Here is a 23,441-nt window from a genome sequence, read left to right on the forward strand (position 1 = left end):
AAGTATCAACTCGTTAAAGATGGAATCGAATATATTGTAAGAGCTCATAAACTCAAGAATAATTATACTCTCATAAACTCAGGGTAGATGAAAAGAATGGTAAATTCATGCAAAGAATTTTTACTGATGGTTGTAAAGGAAAAGAAACTTGATAAAACCAAAGTATTTGAGGGTTGTGATGCTAAACAACAAGCTGATTTAGAAAAAGTTGTTTTAGAATATAATATATTATTTCAAGAACCTAAAGGTCTGCCACCCAAAAAGGAAATAGTGCATGATATTAATTTGCTGCAAGATGCTCCATTTCCTAACATCAGAATGTATAAAGGTTGTCCACTTTAGAGAAAGCAGAAATCAAGAAGTAGGTACATGAGCTACTCGAGAATGGGTTCATCAGACCTAGCACATCACCATGTGGGTCTTCAATTGTCTTGGTGAGAAAGAAAGATGGCTCATGGAGAATGTGAATTGATTACCAAGCACTGAATAAGATAACGATAAAAAATTGTTATCCCGTTCCTCGCATAGATGATCTATTTGATCAGTTAAAAGAAGCTGTTTATTTTTCCAAGTTGGACTTGCATAGTGGCTATCATCAGGTCAGAATTGTAGAGCAAGATGCATGGAAGACTACTTTCAAAACAAAGTAGGGATTGTATGAGTGGTTGGTTATGCCTTTTGGCTTAACTAATGCTCCTGCTACTTTCATGAGAGTAATGAATGATGTACTCAAACCTTTTCTTGATGATTTTGTCATTGTATATCTGAATGACATTCTTATATTCAATAAAACATGGGAAGAACATTTAAAGCATGTTAAGTAGACTCTAGATGTTTTGAAAAGAGAAAATCTTTATGTTAAGCTCTCAAAATGTGAATTTGGCAAAACATCTTTGAATGATTTGGGTCATATTATAGGGGGTGGTGAATTGAAGATAGATCCTTCTAAGGTTGCAGTCACTGTAAATTGGCCTAAACCCAAATCTATTATAGAAGTTAGAAGCTTCTTAGGAGCAACACAGTATTGGAGAAAGTTTATTTCTAACTTTTCCTCAATTGGAGCTCCCTTATAGGCTTTAACAGGATTGACAAGGTGTTTCAGTGGGGAGGAAAATAGCAGAAAGCCTTCGACACCTTGAAAGAAAAGGTTAGTACAACACCAGTACTAGCATTGCCCGATATTCAAATACCCTTTGAGATTGAAACAGGTGCCAGTGACTATACCATGGTAGCAGTGTTGATGCAGCACAGTAAACCCATCTGTTATCATTCTAAGACATTTAATTTTGCAGTAGTTAACTATCCCACATATGATAAAGAATTGTATGCATTAGTACAGAGTGTGAAAAAGTGGAAACATTATTTAATGGGCAAAGAGACTGTTTATACATACTGGTCATCAACCACTTCAATATTTACACTCCCAAACTAAGTTGCAGCAATCAAGACACTATAGATGGATGGGTTCTCTACAACAATTTCATCTAGTCATCAGATATAAAAAGGGCATACACAATAAAGTTGCAGATATGTTGTCCAGACCAATCATAAATGTATCCACTATACTTAAGCATAATTCAGTATTGCATGAAAGCTACATTGAACAGTATGCTCAAGATATAGACTTTAAATATGTATATGCAACTTTAAGTCATTGCAAACAAGTCGAAGAATTGGATTATCATGTTAAGGACTAGCTCTTGTATCATTTTGGGAAGCTATGCATTCCACAAACTGAAAGAGTAAAGATAATTCGAGAATCACACACTTCTCTAATATCAGGTCACTTTGTTGTAGGTAAAATAGTTGCACTGTTGCAAAGATTTTTTTATTGGCCAAAAATGAATGAGACAGTTTCTAGATATGTAAGAGGGTGTGCCATGTGTGCTAAAAGCAAGCCCTGAAATAGAAAACTAGGCTTGTACACTCCACTACCAGTTCCTTCTCATCCTTGGGAAAGTGTTTCCATGGACTTTGTTGGGGGATTGCCTAAATCTAGGAAAGGTCATGACTATTTATATGTTGTTGTGGATAGGTTCAACAAAATATGTATTTTAATACCTTGTAACAAACAGATTACAGCTGAACAAACTGCAAAGTTGTTCTTTTAGCATGTATGGGTTCATTTTGGATTACCCACTTCCATTATATCTGATCGAGATACTCGATTTGTGGGGAAATTTTGGTTAAGTTTGTGGGAATTGATGGACACCAGGCCGAAGAAGAGTACAACTTTTCATTCACAAAAACAGAAGTAGTCAATAGGACAGTGATCCAGTTGCTCAAAGGCTATTGCAACAAGCATCCCAAGCTTTGGGATGAACATTTATGTTATGTGCAACATGCTTACAACCGAGTTGAACATTCTTCTACACAGAGATCTCCTTTTGAGACCTGTTTTGGTTTCACACCAGTGTCTCCCTGGATTTTGTCTTTGGTAAAGACATAGCGGTTGATGGACACAATGATGTGGACAAGGAAACCAGGTTCATCGAAAAAATCCAAGAGATTCACCAGGCATTATAGTAACAACCAGAAAAGAGTCAAGCCAAATACAAGGCAAGGCATGAAAAGCATCGGATGGAGCATAGTTTCCACGTTGGTGATCAAGTCTAGCTGTATAATAGCAAAAACAGATGCAAGGTGAAGGTAAGAAGCTGAAGCCAATAAGGTATGGACCTTTCAAAATACTTGAGAAAATTGGTGAGAATTCTTTTCGCCTTGATTTACTAGCTTACATTCACATCTACTCAGTTGTTAATGCAGACAGCTTGAGACTAGTTGATCTTTCATTAATTGAAGATCCCAAAGAGCAGAGTCAATTGCCTTCTATTGATGATCTGTTGCCTAAAGATCTTAATGAATTACAGGAAGATACAGTTCTAGATAGGAAGGTGAGAACTATGTGTAGAGGGGATGTTGAGTACCTCAGGATTAGGCTCAAAGGTTCAAAACCAAGCAATGTGAAATGGATAGAAATTGGGCAAGCGAGGAATCAATATCCTCACTTGATGGATGCTTAAAAATAAACTTTTGGTAGTCGAAAAGATTTTTAAGTGGGAAGACCATGATCCGAAATGGATCATAAATGCTCTTTAAGTTTTCATAAACTCTTTCAAATTATGCTGAAAAGATTCAAGTCTTAGAAAGATTAAGCTATCAGAAGGAATCCTCATGACAGTTGCAATTTGTGATCAGCACGGAGCAACGAGGACCCTTGGTCGAGCGCGCAGACCATTGGCCCATGGTAACGTGTGCTAGTGCAAATTGGCAAAATCAGAGGCTAATTAAAGAAACAGGGGTAGTTTCTGATATGCGATTAGCACTAATCGCATATTACAAGGCGTCCCCCTCAGTGAAGGAAAGCCCCGAAGTGCCCGGACCCGAAATGACTATGAAATGCGGAAAAGTAATTAATTTAGTTTCGTGGATTCCACAAAACCGAAAGGATATTGGAAGGCCTCGAGGCGATAAGCAGTTTCAAATAAGTCCCGCCCGATGCCACACATTGAGTGACACACGTCCAGTGGAAGAGAGAGAAAGCCATTCACATCAAATGGGTAAACGTCACGCTACTTACCCGCCTGATATGAATGACGATCCTAGGATCTGGGTTGCCCAGATAATTGGCAGAGACACGTCCCGATAAATGATCGGATTTGACCAAGTTATAAAGCAACATTACATGGGATTTGAAGTTCGACGTGGACGATGAGCTGGCAGAAGATTCGTGCTTCATAGGCGATCTTGGAGCAGACAAAAATAACAACCGTTCAAATGTGTCCAAGGAACCTGACACACTCACCCATTGTAGAATAGGTGGCCACCTCCTTGAAGCAATCTGAAGGTTTTTTTGAACAAGGATGAGCATCATTTCAAGAAGTATCGAGTTTTACCCTGAGGCTATTTGGAGGGTTGACATAGATCTATGGCAGATCCAGAGTTCCCTGAAACAATCCACCAGTCCTCATGCCAGAATTCGGAGGAGTTCATGAGGAAAATCAGAGGCAGACCCACAAAAAGGGTTTGAGCATCCTCACACACAGATACATTCTGAGTCTATTTGGTATCATTTCTGGTCAAGGAATTGTTCAAATCTCTGCGGATTAGTCTAGGATAGTTCGGCTCTCTGGTTAGGGTTACTTATCAATCAAGATCTGTTGAATATTGGGACTGTAATGACATTTCTAGAGTTAACCATTATCGCATATGATCTGTACGCGGGAGATGATGAGCAGGTAGCACCACAGATTCCGCTTGAAAATGCTCTCCATGGAGTCGATCTGCTATAACTAAGTGATGTAGAATGAGGGAATTCTCGGACAGAGACAGAGACAACACAATGCTGGCTAGGCATTATGACGGTGGTTAGGCGTTGTTATTTTTGGGAGGTACAAATCTGTAAATTAATCCTTGCTCCCCATATTAGGACACTGGGAGAAAGCACTGAATAAATTTAGTCTTACAGACAGACAAACATACATACAGCGGGAGAATATTAAATAGATTTATATATTAAAAAAATGCAATTTAAACAATGAAAAAATGTACACCACCCTCTAAAAGAAATTAGCATGTAAGGTATTTAATCCCTCTCCATAGTTAATAGATTTCGGGTTAAAAGAAATCTATACTACTGAATATTGAAACTATTTTTATCATAGAGAATACTCTTCTCTATATTTCCTAACAATTCTATGATATCTAGATATATCTATATATATATATATATATATATATATATATATATATATATATATATATATATATATATATATATATATATATATATATATTATTCATTATTTTAAATATGCATAATATACACTTAATTTTAAGAATATAACTCTACTCAATTAAAGGAAAAATTAGTTTTACATCTTTCATAGTTTTTCTTTAATTAAAAAGGTAACAAATAATAAAAATAATAATAATTTGATTTTAAAGACATAGCCATGTTTGGAACCAAAATTGTTGTATGAGGCACTTGTTTATGGAAAAACCTTTTATATTTGAATCTTTGTCCTTTTAGAAAAAAAAACGCAGCTTCTTAACTATTGGTCATTCTTTTATTATACTTGATATATCTTATTAGATTTATGATTATAATTTAATAAACAAATATTATATAACCACAGTCATATCACAATTATTATATAATGTAATCATTAATATGTTTTAATGATTAGCTATAGAATAATTATTACATGATATTTATTTATTACATTATGATAATATATCTAATAATATATCATATGTATACTATAGATATTTTCTTCAAATTTGAGAAGATTGTGTAAAATTCTTGAGATTTTTTTAAATCAATAGGAAGAATGAATCATTTTTTAATTTTTCTCAATTAAAATGTGTTTATTATGATAGACATGCCTCATATTAAGATTATGTCCTCAAATTTGAAGGGTTTCCTAGATTTTCGAAAGTTTATCCACATAAAATGTGTTTAAGGAGGTTGTTCAAAATTGATTTTTGAGAAGGATATTTAAAATATATTTGGTGTCACCCCTTATTGTTAAATTTGGAGGGGGTTCCTAGATTCCACATCAAATTTGAGGAACTTTACATTATAGTAACCTATTTTGATTTGAGGAGGTTGCTCAAAATTGATTGTATACAACCTCCTTCAGTTTGAGAAGGTTATTGTTAAGAAATTTAGCCACTTAAATTCCATTATATTTAATTGTCAATCTATGGTCATAAACTTTTAAACACCAACATTGTATGTGTGGAACTAGTACATAAATGATTCTAAAGCTATGAAAGAACTTTTACAATCTAATGCTCTAAGGCATGCATTGGCAATAAATTGAACCATCATACTGAAAATTAAAAGGATATAAATATTTTTTTAATCAATGAGCTTATGTTTACAAGACAACTTTGTGGACTCCAATCGTATTCCTATGTTTGTCATAAAATCATTCTATGATTAATTAAGAAGCACGTTCATTCTTCAACCTTCAATTCCTAACTTTTTTAGGGTGGAATCTACACTTTACACTTGAAAGATAAAATTCAATCAGGAAGAAAGTAAAATGCTATAGGCTTGCATGATCACTAGGATTACATCTACAAAAGATTTTTATGATCTCTGATCACAATATTTTTTTTTGCATAAGGATCATATAATTTTGCAATTCCTTAAAAAGAACTTTTGTTTATTAACCTTTAGTGCCTAACCTCAATACGAAAACCACACTTTTATAATAAAGAACATATGAAAGTTCAAGAACTAAAATTACACAGAATTAAAATATTAATCTACAAATAAATAGAAATGCAAATTATCTAATTAGATAATCTAACTAAGAAATAAATGAATTCACAACGCGAAAGTAGGGAGCCTTACCTATTGACTTGTGCTACAAAAGGAAACTATAGTTGATCTGAAATTGCGGAATTATATCAATACCAAGCACTTGGCATGTTTTAAATGGGCCTTTCAAAACAATAATTTAATACCACTAAACAAGTTATCCAAAATGGACACGACACACATAAGCATGCAATGTCAAATAGAAAGACACCGAGATTGTTGACGGAGTTCACCCTTCCTGGGCTACGTCTCCGGGCCCTGCTCTAAAAGGCTAGGACGCTCGTATTTCAGTGAATAATAAGATGTACATCACAATTATTGATACAATTGTGACTATTTCCCCAGTATGGAAATGTTCTCCTTAATAGAACTCTTGCAATTTCACTTGACATTCTACAAACGACTTGTCATTTACAGCAAAAGAATAGAGTCTCTAACAATGACTCTGACTTCTACTGAAATTGAGAATTTGAGTTTCATCAATACATTGATTATTTAACTCGTCTCCCCTTGTCTAAGTGAGACACAATTCAGGTACAAAATTTTTAGGACTTCACTACTGCTGCTGGCGAACAAGTACTATTGTTGAATTTGGTATGTGTCAAAACCCCCGTGTCAACTCTTCAAGTTTCCAAATTAGCTTTGAGATGCTTTCGGAAAGCCAAAATCTAACTTGAGAACAGCTTGCCCTGAAATGACTTCAAATTTCTTCTTTACAAAGAATTTCACCTAGTTGAACTATGCGCACATGCAACTCTAGTGACTGTTAGAAAGGAGGCCTCTGTCTGAGATTTCCAATGCCTATCTCCATTCGCAAAAAGGCCGAAGGATGACCAAGATATGCTCAAATGAACATTACTGGCACTAGTATGGCTCTGTTCTAGAGTTCACTGTTCAACTCCCCCTCTGCAATGGTGCAATGGAAATCATTTTATAATGCCTCGGCTAAGTTCCAGGTTTGAACCTACCGGGATATACATGGAAATTTGTTTTAATTAGGTGGAAAATCCTATACTCGGTGCAATATAAAAATTACAATTAGAACTTTAGCTATAACAACTATTAATTTTGGCACACTTCGATTTAGTATGGTCCAACCATAGAATGTGTATGCTTTACAGAGGTTAGACCGATTACAATATCCTCCACCCGTTTGTGTAATGTCTTATCCTAAGGTTTATTCATGGTAGATATAGATTGGATCGGTCGCTTTTGTTACAATGATTATCCAAAGTTTTATCATATAACTCGGTGAAATACCATATCATAACTCAGCTCCCATCAATGTGGCAGTCAAGTGTTATGGCAACCTGTGACCATGTGAACTACTTCTGGCAATATCCCTGTTGGTTAGGTAAATCCCCTCTGCGGACAGAGGCGATCCCACTAGCCTAAAACAGAACTAGCCACAATCAAACCACGCTGCTACGCAAGTTCCTAGTTATGCATCAAAGGTGAATTAAGAAGACCAACCTGGAATCCAACGCTATGGTTGAAGCAGAGTTGATATTCCCGCTCCCTCGCTCCAGCAGATCATAAACGGACACCTGCACATGCAAAGGAAGAGACAGATACCAACATAAAATCTACTAAGGGACAACTATATTTCAGTCAGAAAGGAAATAAATCAACACATCACCATAATAGACAATGAGATTGGAACTATAATAGCAGTCGCTCATTAATTAATAATAAACAGGAAAAGTTACAACCATGGTTCTGACGTTGAACCTCTCCTGGCTGGGCGAGTAACTATATGTGTCTTGCAATGCATCTCCTCTCCAGAAGCATAACCTCTCTAGCATTCATTAGCATTCCTCTAAGAACTCAAGGACTCAACATCTAGCACTCCATGACTAACGACTAGCTTGTCAAATGCATAAGGACAAGCTTATATAGATGAAGAAGGGAGGAGGATACAATGAACCGGGACACCTATTGTGGATTAACATTATCCCCAAAAGCCATTAAAGATGGAGATAGGATAGAACTCGACATAAGACTGATTTTTTATCCTTAAAAAGCTCCATGTAATGAAGGAAACAACAGGCGGACGTGTGTTAAGGCAAAAAGCATGACCAAACTTGGTTGGCGCGACTGCTGCTCTAAGACAGAGCGCCAATGGTCGCACCCTCTTTTGAGGATCTCCATGATTGGCGCGGGTAAGATACTGTGGACCTGCGCCAATGGAAAAAGAGCACTTTTCAGGGGTAATCTGTAGAAGGTGTCTTCAGGGAACATGAAGTACATACTCAGGGGAACATAATGCAAGTGTTTTTAGACTTTGTCACTTCTTATAACTCCCGGGATGAGTCCTCCAAAGTACGACAAGAGGAGTAACAGGGATGGTGACAAATTATTGTGTAACAATCCCCATGCCACATATTCGTACAATGTTTTCCATGTGAACTGGACCTACTCCTTACCAGTTCTCAATGATTCGATGGTATATCCAGTGGCAATTCTGACTCGGTACTCCATGTTCACAACCTTTTTCAGTCATGGCAATAACTCGACAATGTTGTTTTAACTATTTTTACATCTCTATTTCATGTGTCACATCTCCACGCTAGATAACACTTGTTGTAACTGCATGCGTGACAGTCTATAGAACCATAGACCCAAGGCGTCTAGCCCTGGTGGTCTTGACATGCTCCGACCTGTCGACCAAAGCACATATTGTGTGTTGTCATCCCTACTTTGTTATATCATCGGACCACATGGCTACCACCTCCGCGTTGTATAAAATCCATAGTTTTTGTTTTAATATATATTTGCCATCAAACATTAACATATATGTTTGCAATACGGTTTAACACCATATCTTCTATGCTTTGTTGGCAACTTGACTCACATCCTCTGACGGTCATGGCCATTAACTTCGCCACTGTGTGACTAGACCTTTGTGCCATGTGACTGGACTGGGATCCATCATGTATGAACCTGTTTATACTTTGTTATAATTTTGCACCATAGTTTATAAATTTTACCATAGGTTTTGATTTCCTCCCATATTGCATATTTCCCATAGGTTCATTACATATTCTACCACCATGATTTGATAGCATAAGTCTTTGTGCCCACCTAGCATATAGTTATATGGTTTGTAAAACATATCTATCCCTTGCGCCCACCATGGTTTTTACACATAATTTCAACCTTCGGCATGTTTTAACATTAAAGAAAATGTGCACCTTTATTTTCATATACGATATGTCATATGGTTTAGAGACCACGAGTTTGCAACTGTGCCATAAACTTATTAATGCACCCATGACTTATAATATGAATCTTTAACCAACCAAAACCCAAAATCTCACCATTCACCTCGAGATATGCATCGGAGATGAACTTTGACCTGTTGACTTAGCCATTGCCATGTGTCAAACTGTGTGAATGCCACATGATCTGCAAGGCCCTTTTTCACATGTTCACCATAAATTTTAATGGACATTTTCTCCCTCGCACAGAAGCCAAATGCAAAATCTAGAGATACCACCAGTACCACCGTGTCAAGCTCTTCGACGTGGCTTTGATTTCATGAGCAACTAGGATGTTAAAACTCAACACATGTCAAGAAAAAATTTGCTATCTAGGTCCATCTTGGACATCAAACATATAGCAAATTTTGGCTTGAGTTAACAAGATCCATTCTGGATCAATAGTCTAAGTACTTCTATAAAATAAAACTTAGAATAACATCATTTATATTAAAAGAGGAGTACACAAGTTCACATTATAATTGTAAAGACAATCTGCATATACTTAGCATGGATCCACATATGCCTCATCATCGAACTTCAATATACACCAACATATGGCCTTCATATTGGACCATTTGAACAATTTTTCCATACACAGTTTGATTGATTTCTTGACCAATCCTATAACATTATAAACATCACCCTTTGACCTATACTTATTATAGATGTTATATAGTATAGGGAGGGTGTACTGAACCATTAATAGCTCCCCAGTACACAAATACTTCATAATTGTTTACATCCCAAAAGTAGTGTAGGGTGTAATGCCATTGACAAATATAATTGTCACTAGTGTGGGTAGTTGCTTGTATTTTGGCATATGATATTTTCATGACATGCCATGCCTGAAAACATTCGTGCCATTTTCCAAAACCTTTAAATTGATTAATTATCCAACAGTGCTTGTGTTGTATGCATTGCCGCCATGCGTTTGACTAGAGAATTAATTATGAGTCGACACCTTTCTTGTTTAATCTAGGAGCAATCCAACGAACATTGATCCATCTCAAGCTATCTAACAATGAAAACCATGTGGAAATTTTCACCTTGGGGGTGCATATATATGACAACTAATGATTTGGTTACTAGATCTTTACTAGGGTTATAAGATCTAATACTCATATTAGAAAAGGCAAGCTCTAGCTCAAATAACTGAATTAAAAATAAGGGAAGAGATTTGAATTTAACATCACACCTCATCAGCATGTCATGACCATAATGCAAGTAAATGCGAAAAAAATGGAATGATCATTGGTTACAAGAGGGAGTATAAATGGAAAAACTCACACTTTTGATAGTAGTAAAGGCCTCAAAATGAAATTCCAATGTCTTCCTCACATCTGAGACGCTGCAAGTCCTCATGCAACTTTAGGTGAATAGCCAAAATTAGGTATATGTGTATGTATATATACACATAGTCAATATTATGTTCATATATATGTCAACATATATATACCAATATATGTAAAAGTATGTATATACTAGTATATATACACCAAAATAATACTATATAGATATAATTTATTATATATCAACATATAATGACTATATATATACCAATATATATACTCGCAGATTATGTTTATATATAGTAGAATACATACCAACATTCTTGTAGTAGTCATATATATTAAATACATATTATGTTGGTATACTAGTGGTGGTCGTCATTCAGTAAGCACAATACATAGATAGATTAAGAGATGAATACTTTAAATAGTTTATGGTTTTGTTGTAGTAAAACAACAACCCCTCATTTTGTACTTAATCCATAAAAAATGGGGACCCTTTTAAGTTTGCATACCCTACTTATATATAATTTGATCACTTTCCACCTTGTACATATTTCATAGACAAATCACTCATAAATTTTTCAGAAAAAATTTAATGTCTAAGTTCTTAAGTGCGCCATCAATAAACAATTCTTCTTGTCTCTCAAGACATGAATATCTCGGACCACACTCTCTATTATTGGAATACTTTTGGAAAAACCCCTAGGTACGACAAAACCTTGTTTTTTAATTAACAATCTTTGATCCCATCCCGACTCTCGTTTCTTGAGCTGACCCTTCCACGTTTACTTCTTGATCATCCCATGGTGGGACACAAAATTTCTTGACATATTACTAATATTTTCTCTAAAAATTTTATTTCAATATTATTATAGCCCATTCACTTTTCAAGTGTTTTACCTTACGCAAAGCCCCATGTAAGGATAATTTTTTTTTCTAACAAAACTCTTGAAACATTTTGTCTCTTAGACTCTGTTAGTTCTCATACCTAAGCCATTTTTAAATGTTGAAACCTAACTTGCACTCAAGTAATACTTCGTGGGATGACATGGCCATAATTTCTACATGGAATGCTTTACACATGCTCTTATCAGATGCTAACATCTGTCACATTATTCCATGTCAATATTTAGCAACTAGCAATATTTTTTGTACATAGATGCTAAAATTCTCGACAATTCTTTGTCTCATCGTGGCCTTCTTATAACATGTTACCTAAACCTGGCCTTACTCCCATGATGCGAATTAGGGTTAATCTTAACAAATGATTAACTTTAATATTTTATGTAATAACGATGTATTCATAAGTAAATATAGGTCATTTCAACTATAATTAAGTTTTTCCATCGTTCATGTCAGTATCATCCTACATACAACCACTTCTTTCTTATAGTTAATATCATACATTTCAGCCTTAGTTTTAATAATTGTCTTGTTTCATAGTTCTAAATAAGCCCCAAACTCATAAATTCCACCATAACTCCAACTTTCCTAATTGTTACACTCAGTTCATTCTGCTATCTATGCAAGAATGTTGAACATGGGCAAGAAACCTAAAAAGAAGCAGTGGGTGCAAAAGTCGTCTCAACCAGTCCTTTAAGTGGTAGATGATAATAATTTGAATACATTTATGTTTTCAAACACATTAACCAGTAAGCCCACTAGTGATAGAGATAGGTACTCCTTCAATTCCTTTGAGACACCATTGTCTGATAAGGGAAGGGTTGTGCGTACCAAAAGTACCCTCAATGAGCAACCAACATGGCAACTCAAAGTAGATGAAATCTACATCCTATCATATGGGTCATTAATATAACATAATGTATGGGATGGTTTCCATGATAAGGACACCACACATAGAGAAATATAGAAGAGTACGAAAAAAACAAAATGAATTATTATATTCTTATAACTTAATTAATAAATTATCTTTATTTTGTAAAACTTTTATTAGATTATTTGAATTTCATATATTTTTCTTTCATTCCTAATTCTTTTATTTTTAATATTATATGTTTTCATATAAAACTTTTATACTAATTTGAATTAGTATACAAAGTTTTCTACATATTTTAAATCCAATCTTAATAAACAACCCATTTTATTATTATTTTTGAACAATATAATAAACCTGATTTAAATAATTCACTTTTTTTTTTAAATGACAATTAAAATGAAAAGTAATTAATGAAAAACAAACCATTCCATCACCACATAAAACCTTACCATAAAACAATGTATTAATAAAGGACCCCCTAATTAAACCAAAATAATTTATATATTCCTTTAATATTTCCTCGAATATATGCCTTCTTACTGAAGTCGAATTGAGAAACATACATGGATTATTTTATAAAGTATCTTGGAATATTAATATTAAAATCCAAAAATACTTTACCTTGCTTTAATCAGAATTGGTTTTCCCATTTATTTTATTTAATGGAAAACCATGTTTAATACATCTTTATGAGGAAACATAAAGTAACGCTAAACTAATTGATTGGAATGTAAAATGGTCATCGAAAAGAGCAGTTTGAAACTAATATATTAGACACAACATATTCTTTATCGATTAATATATAAGAAACTATCCGATATAAAATTAAAATTAACTTCAAATGAGGAATAAATAAATTATTTGATACATGACATATTTTCTCTTGTTTTTGTCCATATTGTAATAAAGAAAATCTCGTTTATTTACACACCCAATGATCTTACCATTTTCACAAAAGTGACAACCTTCTTGGAGCATGTACTGCTATGATTAAAATTTATATTTATTTTAGTAAAATAATATTTTTTTATTGCAATTTAATCTATCAAAATCTTTTCATTTTGAAGTTTTGGAATCAACGAGGTTGGGTACTGATTCATGAATCAATTTTGATCAAAATCACTATAACATATAGCATAATAAAGTACTCTCTCTCGATCAACATGATTCGAATTGGATCCTAAACACTCTCTAAGTTTTCATAAACTCTTACAAATTATGCCGAAAAGATTCAAGTCTTAGAAAGATCAAGCTATCAGAAGGAATCCTTGTGGCAATTGTAATTTGTGATCAACATAGAGCAACGAGGACCCTCAGTCTAGTGCATAGATCGTTGGCCCATCGTAACGCGTGCTGGTGCAAATTGGCAAAACCAGAGGCTAATTCAAGAAACGGGGGTAGTTTCCGATACGGGATTAGCCCTAAAGTGCTAATCGCGTATGGCAGGCCATCCCCCTCAAGGAAGGAAAGCCTCGAAGTGCCCGGGCCCGAAATGACTATGAAATGCGGAAAAGTAATTAATTCGGTTCCGTGGATTGCACAAAACCGGCAGGATATCGGAAGGCCTCGAGGTAGTAAGCAGTTTCAACCAAGTCCTTCCCGATGCCACACATTGAGTGACACACATCTGGTGGAAGAGAGAGAAAACCTCTCACATCAGACAGGTAAACGTCACGCTACTTACCCACCTGATATGAATGGCGATTGTAGGATCTGGGGGCCCAGATCAACGGTGGAGGTGCGTTCCGATAAATGACTGGATTTGACCAGGTTATAAAGCAAGATTACATGGGATTTGAAGTCTGACATGGACGATGAGTTGGCAGAAGATTTGTGTTTTGCGGGTGATCTTCGAGCAAACGGAAATAACGACTGTTCAAATGTGTCCAAGGAACCTGACACACTCACCCGTTGCAGAATAGGTGGTCACCTCCCTGTGAAGCGTTACATAGTGATGATGACGCAGAACAAGGGAATTTAAATGAAAAAAGGCAGGAGAAACAGAACGACGGGAAGTGTAAACGAACCATCAGAAAGCAGCTTGGCTTTAAAGCCACAAACTGATAGAAGCAAAGGGAAGCAGCTAGCGTAAGGAAATTAAGAGTAGAGAACAGAGAAAGTAATTCGAGCTGACCTACAGAGAAAAGGTAGCATCGAGACAGAGCCAGAGAGAGTCAAATAGTCTGTGCACTCCAGAGAAGGCTTGAGAGGTTCAAGGGAACTCCTTTGTATATGTTTGTCATGTATGAGTCTCATATTGGGCTCATACCACTGTGACCAGTAGAGGTCAAGTTTCAGTAAGGAGAATGTGTGTACTCCAGTCCTACTGATCCATATCTTTTGAGTGAGGCTCAATTTGAGCTCATTGTTGTAAAAAATCTACTCTGAAAACATAATAGAGAGGCCACCACTGAAGGCTAGACCAGGAGAGGTAGCCCGGGAGCATTGGGTGAACTCCTTATTAAATTTGTTTTATTGCATGTTTTCCTATTGTGTTTTCCCTAACTAATTCAATGTCTACGTATTTCGCAATCTTATCGATCCGTTGCATAAAATAACATAGGCATATCCATGCACATGAGTCTGTAATACCTTCAATTCTTTGTCTTGGATAAATTCTAGATCAAGTGGTATCATAACTCTAGTTTACTAAGGTTAGACAAGCTTGTGCTGGATTTTTTTGTTGAATGCTAACTATATCAAAGCTTAAATTAGGAGAAGGAGAGTTGGTTGAAGCTAACCCTAAAATTGGAAGAGTCCACTCTAAGAGGAAAATGTCAGAAGAAAACCCCTTGGAATCAAACTCCCAGTTCATGGATGGTTTCCTAACCATGAAAGCTATGGTGGAGGAAATGTATAAGGAATTTAAGAGAGGTAGAGAAGGAGATCCATCAAACTCCAAACAAGATGAAGGAGCAAAAGGATCTCTCCTCCATGACCACTCTAAAGGAAAAGGGAAAGAAGAAAAACTTCCCACACTTCCTAGTAGCCCTAAAAATGAAAAGGAAATGTCTTTGATTAAATTAGATGTTAAATTTGATTTGCTGATATATGATGGAGAGTTGAATGCATAAAAGCTGGATAATTGGATTAGATAGATTGATGTTTATTGCAGAGTGCAGAGCATTGATTCAGACAAGAGTAAGATTCAGCTGGCTAGCCTATGCCTTGGAGGCACTGCCTTGGTATGGTGGGAAGGCAAGACACAAGCTAACATGAAGAAGCATGGTGAAATTCTTTCTGTCTGGAGTGAATTTGTTTCTGCAATTAAAAATAAATTCTATCCACTAGCTTATATGCAGCAAGCCATGATGAGTTGGTAAACTCTTCGCCAATTAAAAGGGCAAAGTGTACAAAATTACACTCAAGAATTTAGGAAAAGAGCTTTGATTCTAGGAATTTCTTTAGACTCACCTGAAACTCTGCTAAAGTATATAGATGGTCTACACAGCTACTTAAGGCAAACTATTCTCATGTTTAATCCCACTAGCATAGATGAGGTATCTATTCAAGCTACACATCTAGAGGCTAGAGGAAAGAATATGAACCTAGAAGTTGGGGGATCATCAAAACCCACTGCAAGCAAAATCAAGGAAAAGAGAAAACAGAAATGGAAAGAGAGGAAGGCAAATATTGTACAAAAGACCAAGTCTTCATGTACTCACTATAAAATGGATGGGCATGATGATGAACAATGTTGGATCTTGCATCTGGAGCTAAGACCCAAGAAGTTCAAGGGCAAGAAGAAGAATATTGTTGCAACTATTCAAAAGGATTTTGGGTTAGACTCAAGAGATGAAACAACAATCGCAACCACAGGTATAAAAGGTAAAAATTCTGAAGCATCTACTAATAATTCTGCACAATCTACTGATAATGAAGAAAATGAGAGGAAAAGACATGAACTTTTTCATATTCGTGTTATTTCCAAGCATCAAAAGATTGATACTTTGTTTGATAGTGGCTCACAAGTAAATTTAATTTCTGAAGCAATTATAAATAAGTAGGGATTACTAACCACACCTCACAAAAAGCCATATCCATTAGGTTGGTTATGTTATAAAGCACAGCTACAAGTGACTAGACAATGTAAAACTAGGTTTTCTTTTGAATCAACATTTGTAGATGAGGCTGAGTTAGATATAGTTCCTTTGGATATATGTTGAATTGTTTAAAGAAGTCCTTACTCGTATGATAGGAAAGCTATTTTCTATAGAGCTGAGAACAAGTATCAACTCGTTAAAGATGGAATCAAATATATTGTAAGAGCTCATAAACTCAAGAATAATTATACTCTCATAAAATCAGGGTAGATGAAAAGAATGGTAAATTCATGCAAAGAATTTTTACTAATGGTTGTAAAGGAAAAGAAACCTGATAAAACCAATGTATTTAAGGGTTGTGATGCTAAAAAACAAGCTAATTTAGAAAAAGTTGTTTTAGAATATAATATATTATTTCAAGAACCTAAAGGTCTGCCACCCAAAAAGGAAATAGTACATGATATTAATTCGCAGCAAGATGCTCCATTTCCTAACATCGGAATGTATAGGCTGTCCGCTTTAGAGAATGCAGAAATCAAGAAGTAGGTATAGGAGTTGCTCAAGAAGGGGTTCATTAGACCTAGCACATCCCCATGTGGGTCTACAATTGTCTTGGTGAGAAAGAAAGATGGCTCATGGAGAATGTGCATTGATCACCAAGCACTGAATAAGATAACGATTTTCTACAATTGTCTTGGTGAGAAAGAAAGATGGCTCATGGAGAATGTGCATTGATCACCCAGCACTAAATAAGATAACGATAAAAAATCGTTATCCCCTTCCTTGCATAAATGATATATTGGATCAGTTAAAACAAGCTGTTTATTTTTCGAAGTTGGACTTGCATAGTGGCTATCATTAGGCCAGAGTTGTAGAGAAAGATGCATGGAATACTACTTTCAAAACAAGGTAGGGATTGTATGAGTGGTTGGTTATGCCTTTTGGCTTAACTAATGCTCTTGCTACTTTCATGAGAGTGATGAATGATGTACTCAAACCTTTTCTTGATGATTTTGTCATTGTATATTTGGATGACATTCTTATATTCAGTAAAACATGGGAAGAACATTTAAATCATGTTAAGCTACTCTAGATGTTTTGAAAAGAGAAAATATTTATGTTAAGATCTCAAAATGTGAATTTGGCAAAACATATTTGAATTATTTGGGTCATATTGTAGGGAGTGGTGAATTGAATATAGATCCCTCCAAGGTTGCAGTCATTGTAAACTGGTCTAAACCCAAATCTGCTACAGAAGTTAGAAGCTTCTTAGGAGCAACATAGTATTGGAGAAAGTTTATTTCTAACTTTTCTTCAATTGGAGCTCCCTTACATGCTTTAATAGGATTGAACAAGGTGTTTCAGTGGGGAGGCAAATAGCAGAAAGCCTTCGACACCTTGAAAGAAAAGATTAGTACAACACTAGTACTAGCACTGCCCGATCTTCAAATACCCTTTGAGATTGAAACAAGTGCCATTGACTATGCCATGGGAGCAATGTTGATGCAGCATAGTAAACCCATCTGTTATCATTCTAAGACATTTAATTCTACAGTGGTTAACTATCCCACATATGTTAAAGAATTGTATGCATTAGTACAGAGTGTGAAAAAGAGGAAACATTATTTAATGGGAAAAGTGACAGTTATACATACTGATCATCGACCACTTCAATATTTACACTCCCAAACTAAGTTGTAGCAATGAAGACACTATAGATGGATGGGTTTTCTACAACAGTTTCATCTAGTCATCAGATATAAAAAGGGAATACATAATAAAGTTGCAGATATGTTGTCCAGACCAATCATAAATGCATCCACTATACTTAAGCATAATTTAGTATTGCATGAATGCTACATTGAACAATATGCTAAATATATAGACTTTAAATATGTATATGCAACTTTAAGTCATGGCAAACAGGTAGAAGAATTGGATTATCATGTTAAGGACCAACTCTTGTGTCATTTTGGGAAGCTATGCATTCGACGAACTGAAAGAGGAAAGATAATTCGAGATGCACACACTTCTCTAATATCAGGCCACTTTGTTGTAGGTAAAACAGTTGCACAATTGCAAAGATTTTTTTTATTGGCCAAAAATGAATGAGACAATTTCTTGATATGTAAGAGGGTGTACCATGTGTGCTAAAAGCAAGCCCAGCAATAGAAAACTAGGCTTGTACACTCCACTACCAGTTCCTTCTCATCTCTGGGAAAGTGTTTCCATGGACTTCGTTGGGGAACTGCCTAAATCTAGGAAAGGTCGTGACTATTTATATGTTGTTGTGGATAGGTTCAACAAAATATGTATTTTAATACCTTGTAACAAACAGATTATAGCTGAACAAACTACAAAGTTGTTCTTTCAGCATGTATGGGTTCATTTTGGATTACCCACTTCCATTATATCTGATCGAGATACTTGATTTGTTGGGAAATTTTGGTCAGTTTGTGGGAATTGATGGACACCAGGCTCAAGAAGAGTACAACTTTTCATTCGCAAAAACAGAAGTAGTCAACAGGACTATGATCCAGCCGCTTAGAGGCTATTGCAACAAGCATCTCAAGCTTTGGGATAAACATTTATGTTATGTGCAACATTCTTACAACCGAGCTAAACATTCTTCTACATAGAGATCTCCTTTTGAGACCTTTTTTGGTTTCACACCAATGTCTCCCTTGGATTTTGTCTTTGGTAAAGACATAGCGGTTGATGGACACAGTGATGTGGACAAGGCAACCAATTTCATCAAACAAATCTAAGAGATTCACTAGGCAGTATAGTAACAGCTGGAAAAGAGCTAAGCCAAGTACAAGGCAAGGCATGACAAGCATCAGATGGAGCATAGTTTCCATGTTGGTCATCAAATCTAGCTATATATCAGAAAAGACAGATGCAAGGTGAAAGTCAAAAGCTGAAGCCAATAAGGTATGGACCTTTCAAAATACTTGAGAAAATTGGTGAGAATCCTTTTCGCCTTGATTTACTAGCTTACATTCACATCTAATCATTTGTTAATGCAGACAGCTTGAGACTAGTTGAACCTTCATTAATTGAAGATCCTGAAGAGCAGAGTCAATTGCCTTCTATTGATGATCTGTTGCCTGAAGATCTTAATGAATTGCAGGAAGATACAGTTCGAGACAGGAAGGTGAGAACTACGTGCAGAGGGGATGTTGAGTGCCTCAGGATTGGGCTCAAAGGTTCAAAACCAAGCAGTGTGAAATGGATAGAAATTGGGCAAGCGAGGAATCAGTACCCTCACTTGATGGATGCTTAAAACTAAACTTTTGGTGGTCGAAAAGTTTTTTCAGTGGGAAGTCCGTGATCCAAATTGGATCCTAAACACTCTCTAAGTTTTCATAAACTCTTTCAAATTATGCCAAAAATATTCAAGTCTTAGAAAGATCAAGCTATCAGAAGGAATCCTCGTGACAATTGCAATTTGAGATCAACACGAAGCAACGAGGACCCTTGGTTGAGCGCAGAGACCGTTGGCCCATGGTAACGTGCACTGGTGCAAATTGGCAAAACCATAGGCTAGTTCAAGAAACAGGGGTAGTTTCTGATATGCGATTAGCACTAATCATGTATTGCCGGGTGTCCCCCTCAGTGAAGGAAAGCCCCGAAGTGCCTAGACCTGAAATGACTATGAAATGCAGAAAAGTAATTAATTCAGTTTCGTGGATTCCATAAAACTGAAAGGATATTGGAAGGCCTCGAGGTAGTAAGCAGTTTCAACCAAGTCCCACCCGATGCCACACATTGAGTGACATGCGTCCGATGGAAGAGAGAGAAAACCGTTCACATGAAACAGGTAAATGTCACGCTACTTACCCGCTTGATATGAATGACGATCGTAGGATCTGGGGGGCCCAGATCAATGGCGGAGACGCGTCCCGATAAATGATTGGATTTGACTAGGTTATAAAGCAAGATTACATGGGATTTTAAGTCCGACGTGGACAATGAGTTGGCAGAAGAGTCGTGTTTCGCGGGTGATCTTGGAGCAAACGAAAATACCGACCGTTCAAATGTGTCCAAGGAACCTGACACACTCACCCATTGTAGAATAGGTGGCCACCTCCCTGTTGAGTGATAAAAGGTGTCTTTTTAACTCCTAATTATCTTCACATTAATTGTCAACCCAGGGATGACTTTTTATCTCAAGAGTGTATTCAATCTGAGGTGGCTATTTACTCAAGAGTAATGTTTTGCAGTATAGTGCTTAAAATCCAAAAGTAAATGAAAGCTGGAAACAAAATCTAATTGGAACAGCAAGAAACTAAAATGTTCTGAACTAAATCATTCAATCAAACAACCATCAATTGAGGATACAGTAGCAATAACTCATTTCTAGAGATTGATGCAATTGAAATTAAACTAGAACAAGACAATAAATTTTGGAACGAGGAAGCAATAACCAATGTTATCTACAGTTGACAGTCCTTCTTTAAAGAAATTAGAAGGAAATAGAAATTGAACTAAAGCTGCTATTGAAAGTAAACTAGGAAAACTCTTTAAAAGCAAACTCTTTGCAATTAATCAACCAAAATGAACAACAAAGTAAATGGACAACAAAATGCAATTAAAGGAATTAAACAACAAATCCTATTTAATAAATCTGAACAACAAACTCTAATTAATGGAATCGAATAACCAATCCTATTGAACAACAATCTGTAATGAATATCAATCAAACAGAATAGCAAGTGGAATGAAACCATAATTGAAATAGAACAGCGAAGATCTATTAAGGCATTAACAAGATAAATTATACAGTGTTGAGATTCTTGTTAAATAATAAAAGAACAACAACGCGATTCGTTAATATAACACACTAATATCAAAGCAATTAAACAACAAACCAATTAACTTGCAAACTGTAATAAAAGAAAATATGAACAATCTCACAACAATAATGAAAAGGTAGAGATACAAATAGCAGATCGATCCACTAGGGCTGAGCCCTCATCCACTGGTGAAACGCCGCTGAGCTACTGCAGAACTAAGAAGTTAAACGGCAACACATTCTTGTATTAATCATGCATAAAAATGTTTACAAACAGTCGATCTCTGTTTAATCAATGAGAGTCGATGAGGAATTGTATAATTACAACAAGAAATCTCTCCATCTCTCAGCCATCCCCCCCCCAATACATAGTACATGCTCTCCTTTTATAATCACAAGGAGGAGAAATCAAATAGTAAATATGATCTCTCATAACAATATTGGATTGTTTCTAACTAATTTATCAATAAGAAAATATATCTCCATCCACCTTTCAACAAGAGCAAGGCGAATTTGGCTTTGCAGGTGAGATTTGGAAAACGGCCACACAGCAAATCTGAGAAAAACGTCTTCAGAGAAGCTTTATTTTCTCTTAGTAGGGGCCGATTTTGGGCAAACAGGTCAACACAAAACTAATTTGGTCCGTTCTGGACAAAACCCATGTTTCGAATATTCCAGATTCTTCTCCATTTTCCCAAAACATTCAATACAAAATCATCACTTCTTATTCCAACGAATTTCTGAGTTGGCACATTTAATGATCAAATCTTCAATCTGGAAATTATCTTGGAGGCTAAAAAAGGTGAGTAATGTTACAACCAATTTATTAATAAACCATCACTAATAAAATTGTGCATAGTAATCAATTTATTAAAAATAAAAGAGAATAAATAATATTTTTCCATAAGAGCATAAATCATTATAAGATGGAATTATATGAAAAATTATAATAAATGACGTGATAAAGAATGGTAGAAATTGGTGGAATAAGCATTCAAAAGTGATAATAATAATGACACATTAACAGCCCAACACTCCCTGTGAAGCGTTACATAGTGATGATGATGCAGAACATGGGAATTGAAACAGACAGAGGCAAGAGAACCAGAACGTCGGGAAGCAGAAACAAACCATCATAAATCAGATTGGATTTAAAGCCACAAACTGACAGAAGTAGAGAGAAGCAGCTAGCGTAAGGAAATTAAGAGTAGAGAACAGAGAAAGTAAGTTGAGCTGAAGTGCAGAGAAAAAGCAGCATCGAAATAGAGCCAGAGAGAGTCAGAGAGTCTGTGCACTCCAGAGAAGGCTTGAGAGGTTCAAGTGATCTCCTTTGTATATGTCTATCATGTATGAGTCTCAGATTGGGCTCATACCACTGTGACTAGTAGAGGTAAAGTTTCAGTAAGGAGAGTCTCTGTACTCTAGTCCTACTGATCCATATCTGTCGAATGAGGCTCACTTTGAGCTCATTGTTGTAAGAACTCTACTTTCAAAACATAATAGAGAGGCCACCACTGAAGGCTAGACTAGGAGACGTAGCCTAGGAGCATTAGGTGAAATCCTTATTAAATTTGTTGTATTGCATGTTTTCTTGTTGTGTTTTCCCTAACTACTTCAATGTCTATGTATTTCGCAATCTTATCGATCCGTTGCATAAAGTAACATACGCATATGCATGCACATGAGTCTGTAATACCTTCAATTCTTTGTCTTGGATAAATTCCAAATCAAATTTCAAAAGGAATGTTGCCAACTACTCTATATATAATCAAAAGACTTAAGAGAAGATTTGAACTAACAATTTCGAAAGGAACGTTGCCAACTAATCTATATCCAAAGACTGGAAGAAATTTAAATATAAGAAAAATGATTTTATACCTAGAGTGGGTAGATGTTTTGATCATCAAAAATTTGCTTCGAACAACTAAATATAG

This window comes from Pinus tabuliformis, chromosome X (genome assembly GCF_031772625.1).
Source record: "Pinus tabuliformis cultivar Carrire ecotype Pingquan chromosome X, CPIR1, whole genome shotgun sequence".
In the NCBI taxonomy this organism is placed as follows: Eukaryota; Viridiplantae; Streptophyta; class Pinopsida; order Pinales; family Pinaceae; genus Pinus; species Pinus tabuliformis.